Consider the following 8,209-nt stretch of genomic DNA (forward strand, 5'->3'; position numbering starts at 1 on the left):
GTTTTTTTTTTTTTTTTTTTAGTTCGTGTCTTTTTTTAACTCATACAGTTACTTGTCTTCTGGCTTGTTGAAGCAATAAGTCAGACAACATTTGTCACAATAATGTCTGTCAAAGTGGCTTGCCATAAACACCCCAGCACCACATTCATCAGACGGGCACTCTCGACGAAGGCGACTAATTTTGCCATTCTCATCCACCTTATAATATTTCAGGACAGCCAGCATAACCTTCTTTCTCTTGTGCTTATTCTTCTTGGGAGTGGTGTAAGACTTCTTCTTCCTTTTCTTAGCACCACCACGAAGTCTCAACACAAGATGAAGAGTAGACTGCTTTTGAATATTGTAGTCAGACAAAGTACGTCCATCTTCCAGTTGCTTGCCAGCAAAGATCAGTCTTTGCGGAGCAGAAGGAATTCCTTCCTTCTCCTGGATCTTGGCCTTTACATTTTCTATAGTATCCGAGGGTTCAACCTCGAGGGTGATGGTCTTCCCCGTAAGGGTTTTCACGAAAATCTGCATTTTGGTGGCGACTCCACCACAGATGGCAGATCGAAAAGGGAAATGCTTTTAAAAAGCCTAACCTGATTGAGTCCTTATGCTAAGACAGATAAGAATTTTTTACAAAATGATATGAGAGCAGCATGGTCAGGGACAATATAACGAAAAACAAATAACCCCTTCTGAAGCTTTCTGCTTTCATTCATCCAAAAACTGAGTTCCTACAATCTGCTATAGGTTTGTGCTGATCACTGTAGATATGTTTATAAACAAAAATGTCCTCAGGAAATTAGATTCTAGTGAGGTAAACATTATTAATTAGATAATCACAAAAGTAAATACAGGAAACAATGGACATTATAGTGCTTTGTTACTACAAAGAAAGTCTATATAGTACCATGGCAGTATTGAAAAGTGGGACTTGACCTTGGGGGAAGAGGAAAAATGACTTTCCTGAGGAACTGACAAAGTTCAGAAGAACTTAAGGATGAGCAGAAGTAACTTGGAAGGGGAATAATTTCTTACATAAATAAACACTATGCAAAATACCTTATGACAGGAATACTCTAGAAACAACAGCAACAAAAAGCCAAAGGCATGCTGTATTGAGTCTGGACATGTAAACGGGGAAGCAGACAAAGGTTGAAAGAATTTCTTTAGGGTTAAAAGGCACTGTTGGTGCTCTAACAGATGCCCAACATGAATAACACTATGATGTGACACATACCAGTATACTCAAAAGGCACTCAGGAATTCAGATTTTGTGCACAGGAGCAAAGTATGAGATACATTCTGTATTAATAACCAACTGAGTTTTATAGCCCCTTATAATAAAGTTCTTTAATACTCCTGGGATCTAGAGTTTGATTCTTACATGATTAATATGTCTATGAGCAATGAATTGAAATTGATTGAGAGCAGGAAGAGAGGATGACATGTATTGAGAACCAACAATATTTTAGAAACACTGCTATACGTTTAATGTATTTGCTTCTCACAACAAACTTGTGAGACAATATTATTTTCCCATTCTTATGTCTTAGAATGTAGATTCTAAAAGGTTAATCTACACTGTCTAAGGCCTTGAGTTTGGGAAACATGATTCATGTTTCCGTCTCTCTAAATCCAAAGCCCATCTCTTGCTATTGGATCACTCCTGCTGGACATTTCCATGGGGACAGGGAATAATTTCATTAGCTCTCCTTACATCAGCTTTAGAAATACTCTTATACAGAATTCTGTAATCTTTGAATATGCCATACATTTGTTAGATGTAGAAAGATCTGTAGAAGAGGAGTAGAAATTTAGCTTTCTTTAAAGGTAGACTACAAAAAATTTTAAAAAGAACATTGATTCAGGGAACACCAGGAAAGGATGGGGTTTGTGTTCTGTAGATTTGGAATTAATAAACTACTTTTTCAAGAAAATACACTGAATTACTTCCCTTTCACTAATTCATAAAAAGGGAGATAAAGACAAATAAAAATATTGTGCTCATAGAAGCATGGATATCCTGAAAGTCGATGGCAGTTGAAATCATATTGACAATTCAGAACACATGGAGCCTCAGCTCAGAGCCCACCCAAGAGAAGGGTGCAGTTAAGGAGAAGGCTTCTCTTTAGGCACAACCATAATGCAAAGTGCTTGAAGAATCTGCCTTCTGATTTTCATTCAGGTGGACTCCTGGATTTCACTCTACCCTTCAACCTCACCCTGCCCACATACCCTCAAATGAGTCCAAATAATTAACATGCCATGATACACATAAACAACTTTAAGTCAGACCTCTCTTATCCAGGTGACAGGTTGACAACAAGAGATACCACTTTAGTCAATCCAGTTCTTCAAACAGATACAAAAACAGACAAAATGAACTGTCAGACAAAAGCACAGAAAAGCAAGCATCACATCAACTGACACCAGAAGCAGATGTTTTAGAGAAAAGTACCTCTTAAAATCTTACCATCAATATCCTCAGGGAATACAGTACACCCATAAAACAAGAACAGACTAGTGTAGAAAAGAAACCATCAAAGAATAAGAAAACCATATTTTGGAAGACATTAAAGTAGTTAAAACTTAGCCATTGGACTTCAGGAAGCAAGAATGATGACATGCTTGGTGGTTGTATTTAGAATGTAGGAATTTTGGGAGAAGCATTGAAGTGAAAAACATAACAGAAAATTTCTTGTTAAAGATAAAAATGTAAAATGCATATAGATATCCACATATATAACATTAGATATTGTTAATAATCATGTAAAATTAGGCATAAACTGTGATATAACAATGCATTTCTAGTGAAAAATGTTGTGTTTCCAAGTCAACTTTGCTTCTTTCTAGTTGGCTAATGCCAGTCAAGTTTCATTAAACTTTGTTTAAGCATATTTTGCTCATATGTAATATGGGAATTATAATTACTTCCTCATAGGGTTGATAACAGAATTAAATTAAATGATAGAACATGGCTGAAATTAGCTAGTACTTGCTGAACACTAACTAAATGATAATTCCATATGTATATTGCATTTTCTCAGAGGTTGTGTGGATTTTATTTCAGATTTTCATGAATCATGTTCAATCATTTTAAATCAAATGTATTGAGGAATAATTTAAATACAAAAGATGTATGCTTTTAATTATTCATTCTGATGACTTGTATTAGTTTCCTGGGGCTGCTGCAATGAAGTTCCACAGACTAAGTGGCTTAAACAATAGAAATGTATTGTTTCACAGTTCTGGAGGCTAGAAATTCAAGATGAACGTGTTGGCTGGGCCACGCTCTCTCTAAAGGTACTAGGGAAGGTTCTGTTCCATGCCTTCCTCCTACCGTCAGTTGATTTGCTGACAATTTTATGCATTCCTTGGCTTGTGGCATTAATGTAATTTTCACCCAGCACTCTCCATGTGTGTGGGTCTGTGTCCAAATGTCTCTTTTTTTATAAGGATACTGGTCATGTAGGATTAGGGACCCATCTGACTCCAGCAGGACCTCATATTAGCTAATTACATCAGCAATGACCCTATTTCCCTATGAGGTCACCTTCTGAAGTACTGGGACACTTAAACATATGAATTTAGTGGGGACACAATTCAAACCATAACATGAATATTGGCAAATGTATACATTTGTATATACCACCACTATAATTAAGATATAAAACATGTTCATAGCTCCCCCCAAATTATCTGTTTCTTCTTCCTGGTCAATTCCCCAAATGCCCTCAGATTCAGGCAACAACTGTTGCACATTTAGATTTCTCTTTTCTAGAGTTTTATATTAATATATAGTATTACTGTCTTCTGTCTTGCCTTTCTTGCTCAGCATAATGTTTTTGAGATTTGTTCATACTGTTACATTTAGTAGGAATTTTCTTCTTTTTATGATTGAGTGGTATTTTATTATATGACTATCCATCAATTGTCTTATCTTTCACCTATTAACAGACACTAAAATTGCTCCATCCTTTCATTAACACAAGTGGAGCTGTTATAAACGTTCATGTACAAGTCTTTAGGTATACAAATATTTTCATTTTTAGAGTAAATAAGTAGAATTTCTGGGTCATATGGTTAATATATAATTAACCTTAAAAGATTTTGCTGAGCTATTTTTCAAAGTGGTTGTGTCATCTTGTATTCTCACAGTAAATGTAACAGAGCTTTCATTTGCTCCACATGTTGGCGAACTTGTTTTTCAATTTTAATTAGTCTTTTAAATCTATTAAATGAATTTAAATAAATTAATTTTAATTGATCTTTTTGATTTTAGTGACTCAACGGGTGTGTAATGCTATCTTATTGGCACTTTATTTGGCATTTACCTGATGAATAATACCATTGAGCATCTTTTCATGTGTCATTTGTATATCTACTTTGTGAAATACCTGTTCAAATATTTTTCCCATTAAAAAATTGATTGGTTATGTTTTTATATTTAGATATAAATATATATGTATGTCTTTTTAAGTATATACATAAATAATATATATTTAAACTATATATAGAAAGTTTGAATATTTTCTTCCAGTTAGTGGCTTAACCTTTTTTTAAATTATGTTTTTTGAAGAGCAAAATGTTTAAATTTTGATGAAGTCCAGTTTATCTTTTGTTTTGTTTTGTTTTGGGATTTACGCTTTTTGTGTCATATCTAAGAAGTCTTTGCTATCACCAAGTTGCAAGAATTTTTAAATATGGTTTTCTCTAAGAGTTTTATTAAGTCTATGATCCATTTGTGCTAACTTTTGTGCATAGTGTGACGTAAAGGTGGAGGTTTATTTTTTTCCATATGGATATTCAATTTTTCAAGTACCATTTGTTGAAAAGATGATGCTATCCTATTGAATTACTATTACTGTCTGTTAAATAAATCAATTGATCACTAGTATATGGATCTATCTTCAGACACACTATTCCAGCACCATCTAATAGAAATTTAATATGAGCCACACATGTGATCTTAAATTGTCTAATATCTACATTAGTAAAAGGAAAAAAAATTCTTGTGAATAATACATTTTATTTGATCTAACATATCCAAAATATTATTAACATGTAATTTGTATAAAAATATTTGGTAATAATTTTGCTGTGAAGACTATTTGATATTAATATTGCCACTCCAGGATTCACATGTAGTGACTGAATAATTTCCATCCATTCACTTACTTTTTTTTGAGATCCAGTTTTTATGCATTTTAGTGTATACATTACATAATTTGTAGTGTTATTCTCAGATTATTGGCACGTGCATACAGTCATCTAGCAAGCAACACAATCAATCCACAAATTCTTTGGTGCCCCTTTGTCTTCAATGTCATCCCCTATTCTCAGTCCCTGTAATCCACGTTCTATTTGGTCAGATAGTTTTACCTCTTTCAGAATTTCGTAAAAAATAACATCAGTGTAATATTTTGAGTCTGGCTTCTTTCACTCAGCACAAACGATTAGAGATGCATCCATGCTGTTGTGTGTCAGTGGTACATTGCATTCTTCTTCTGAGTGGTATTCCATAATGTGGATGTACCATAATACATCATTCATTTACCAGTTGAAAAGCATTTCGATTAATTTTAGATTTTGGTGATCACAAATAAAGCTTTGTAAGGATTCCCTTATAAGGGACATTGTATGGCTAACTTTAAAAATCACCAATATTCCAAAAAAATGTGGTTGTACCATATTTTGCATTCCTCCCAGCAATGTCTGAAGGTTCTTCCGCATCCTTGCTAGAATGTACTATTAGCCATTCTAACAGGTGTGCAGTGGGATCTCGTTGCTAAAGACTTACTTTTAATCTTATCATTGCTTTATATTTAACATAGTCTTCTTGTAGGTAGCAGAGTTGGGCCTTTTTTTTTCCCGTCTGATAATTTATCCTGTTAAATTAAATATTTATGTCATTTACACTAAATATAATATTGAAATGATAAGGCTTAAATCTCTCAGCTTAGTATTTGCTTTTTACCTGCTTTAACTCTTTCCTGTATTTTTTGGATTAATTGAAATTTTTTAAATATTCCGTTTTATCTCTGCTTTTTGCTTATTGGCAAGTCTATTTGTTTTAATTTTTTAGTGATTTTGTTACTTGAAAGGGGCCCGGATCCAGACACCATGAGAGGGTTCTTGGACCTCATGCAAGAAAGAATTCAGGGGAAGTCCATAGAGTTAAGTGAAAGCAAGGTTATTAAAAAAGTAAAGGAATAAAAGAATGGCTACTCTGTAGGCAGAGCAGTGGCATAGGCTACTCAATTTAGTATACTTAGAGTTATTCCTTGATTAAATGCTAAACAAGGCATGTATTATTAATGAGTTTTCTGAGAAAGGGGCAACAATTTTCTGAAACTGAGGGTTTCTCCCCATTTAAGACCATATACGGTAACTTCTGGACATTGCCATTACATTTGTAAACTGTCATGGTGCTGGTGGGAGTGTCTTTTAGGAGGCTAATGCATTATAATTAATGTATAATGAGCAGTGAAGACAATCAGAGGTCATTTCATTGCCATCTTGGTTTTGGTGAGTTTTGGTGGTCTTCTTTACTGCATCCTGCTTTATCAGCAGGGTCTTTGTGACCTGTATATTGTGCTGACCTCCTACCTCAGCCTGTGACTAAGAAAGCCTAACCTCCTGGGAATGGAGCTCAGTAGGTCTCAGCATTATTTTACCTAGCTCCCATACAAGATGGAGTCTCTCTGATTCAAATGTTTCTGATAGTTTCTCTAAGGCTTATCATATGCATGTTTAAATAATCGCAGTTATTCTGCAAAACATATTGTTCTATTTGCATATAACATAAAAGCCTTACAACAAAATGCTTCCATTTACCCCTTTTCATTCTTTGGGCTACTTGTGTCATAATTTTGCTTTTGCATTATTATAAATATCATAATTTATTATTATGTTTCTTGAAACAGTCAAGTGTATGTGAAATTTTAAATGATAAAATATATTTACACACAAACTTATTATTACAGGTATTCTTCAAAGGTTTTTATTTTGCTTTCACTTTTGGGAAATATTTTCACTGGATTTAGGGTTCTAGGTTGATAGTTGTATACTTTTAGCACTTTAAAGATGTTATTTCATTGTCTTCTGGCTTATGTAATTTCTGAAGAGATATCTATAGTCATTCTTGTATGTATTTGTCTCTAGAAATGGTTCTTTTTACTTTGGCAGCTTTTAGGACTGTCACTTTGTCACAATCTAGAGATAGTTTACTCTCATATTAAGATCTCTAGGCCGGGCGCGGTGGCTCAAGCCTGTAATCCCAGCACTTTGGGAGGCCGAGACGGGTGGATCACGAGGTCAGGAGATCGAGACCATCCTGGTGAACACGGTGAAACCCCGTCTCTACTAAAAAATACAAAAAACTAGCCGGGCGAGGTGGCGGGCGCCTGTGGTCCCAGCTACTCGGGAGGCTGAGGCAGGAGAATGGCGTAAGCCCGGGAGGCGGAGCTTGCAGTGAGCCGAGATCGCACCACTGCACTCCAGCCTGGGCGACAGAGCGAGACTCCGTCTCAAAAAAAAAAAAAAAAAAAGATCTCTATTAACTGTTCCAGGTGATGAGCCAGGAATCTCCACTCTTGTTGATCAGAGCTAAGTTGTCTTCTAGTCTGGGGTGAGCTCTAAAAACGGTTCTGTTTATTCTTCTCTGATTGCTGTTTGTCAGTCATTTGGAGTATTACATTATGCTTGAGTGGCCTAGTATTCAGCAAAAACTTAAGGTGACCTCATGCAAATGTTTGGACTTCTTTCTCTGAATAGTTTCCTCTTTTCCAAAACTCTGCATTGCAATTTCTGATTGTCTCAGCTTTCTTGAACTTAATTCTTTGCTCAACTCACACAATGATGCTCTGCTTGGGAACTTCCTCTCTGGACTACAGGTGGAATGATTCTCAAGACCCACAGATAGGTGATCATGGGGATCACTTTGCTTGTCTCCTTTCTCTTAGGCACTACAAGTGTTGCCTAGTGACCAATATCTGAAAATAGTTGTATCATATATTTTTTCCTCCTTCATATATATGTATGTTGGGAAGAGAAGTTTGATCCTTGTTATTTCACTATAGTAAGAAAGAGAAATCTTCAATTTTTTTAATAAAAAGAAGGATAATCTAAGAGAAACTCTCATTTTTTAATTTGATTAGCTTAAAAAATTAAATAATAGTATACAGATTTTCTTTGAAAAATAGTATGATTTGCAAGAAGT

General features: G+C 34.9%; 1 pseudogene across 1 annotated transcript; it reads right to left on the reverse strand.

Moving 5' to 3' along the window:
• Positions 1-18: 18 nt before the first annotated feature.
• Positions 19-554, reverse strand: LOC112630513 (annotated as a pseudogene). The gene has a single exon (XR_003120886.1). The product of XR_003120886.1 is annotated as a ubiquitin-40S ribosomal protein S27a pseudogene (transcript).
• Between the last annotated feature and the right edge of the window lie 7,655 nt (positions 555-8,209).

The sequence above is a fragment of the Theropithecus gelada genome, chromosome 8 (assembly GCF_003255815.1).
Source record: "Theropithecus gelada isolate Dixy chromosome 8, Tgel_1.0, whole genome shotgun sequence".
NCBI lineage: Eukaryota > Metazoa > Chordata > Mammalia > Primates > Cercopithecidae > Theropithecus > Theropithecus gelada.